The sequence below is a fragment of the Prionailurus viverrinus genome, chromosome A3 (genome assembly GCF_022837055.1).
Source record: "Prionailurus viverrinus isolate Anna chromosome A3, UM_Priviv_1.0, whole genome shotgun sequence".
NCBI lineage: Eukaryota > Metazoa > Chordata > Mammalia > Carnivora > Felidae > Prionailurus > Prionailurus viverrinus.
Genome location: NC_062563.1, coordinates 10,811,756 through 10,812,703, shown reverse-complemented (window position 1 = coordinate 10,812,703; position 948 = coordinate 10,811,756).

Sequence of the window (948 nt, the reverse complement as noted above, 5' to 3'; positions counted from 1 at the left end):
TCTGCCGCTGAACTCTGCCTACTTCAGTCACGCCTCCAATCTTCACGACAATGATTCCATCTTACAGATGAGAAAGCTGAGGCCTGTGGTAGGTCAGCAGACTGCCCAAGGTCACACTGATTAGTCAGTGTCAGTGTCAGAGCCACAATACGAAGCCAAGTCTCCTGCCCCCTCCCTCTGTCCCTTCCCACCTCGGCCCAGGAGGATGTGACTTTTAAACTGGAGTGAGGGTCGGGGCTCCTGGGGGGCTCAGTCGGTTGAGCGTCCGACTTCAGCTCAGATCGTGATCTCACGGTCCGTGGGTTTGAGCCCCGCATCGGGCTCTGCGCTGACAGCTCAGGGCCTGGGCCTGCTTCGGATTCTGTCTCCCTGTCTCTCTGCTCCTCCCTGGCTCACGCCCTGTCTCTCTCCCTCTCTCTCAAAACTAAGTAAACATTAAAAAAAAAATTAAACTGGAGTGAAGATGTGGTCTGAATCCACATTTAACTTGCAGATCACAAAATGTGTTCCACTCTTATGCTTGAATTAATCTGAGGCTTGATTCTTGTTTGTTTCCATTGTATGGTTTTAAAAAAGCATAATGATTCTCCTTGAGGTCAAGCGGCTGTGATTGACAGGGACCCTTACACAGCCGGGAGCTCCATAGTGGCTGCAGGGTGGGCGGCCTCTGCACCTGACCCTCATCGCCAGCCCTGGGGAATGACACAAAGACAAGACAGTAGAGAAGCGTCCATCTTTTTTTTATTTTTTTTTATTTTTTTTTAACGTTTATTTATTTTTGAGACAGAGAGAGACAGAGCATGAACGGGGGAGGGGCAGAGAGAGAGGGAGACACAGAATCGGAAGCAGGCTCCAGGCTCCGAGCTGTCAGCCCAGAGCCCGACGCGGGGCTCGAACTCAAGGACCGCGAGAGTGACCTGAGCTGAAGTCGGACGCCCAACCGACTGA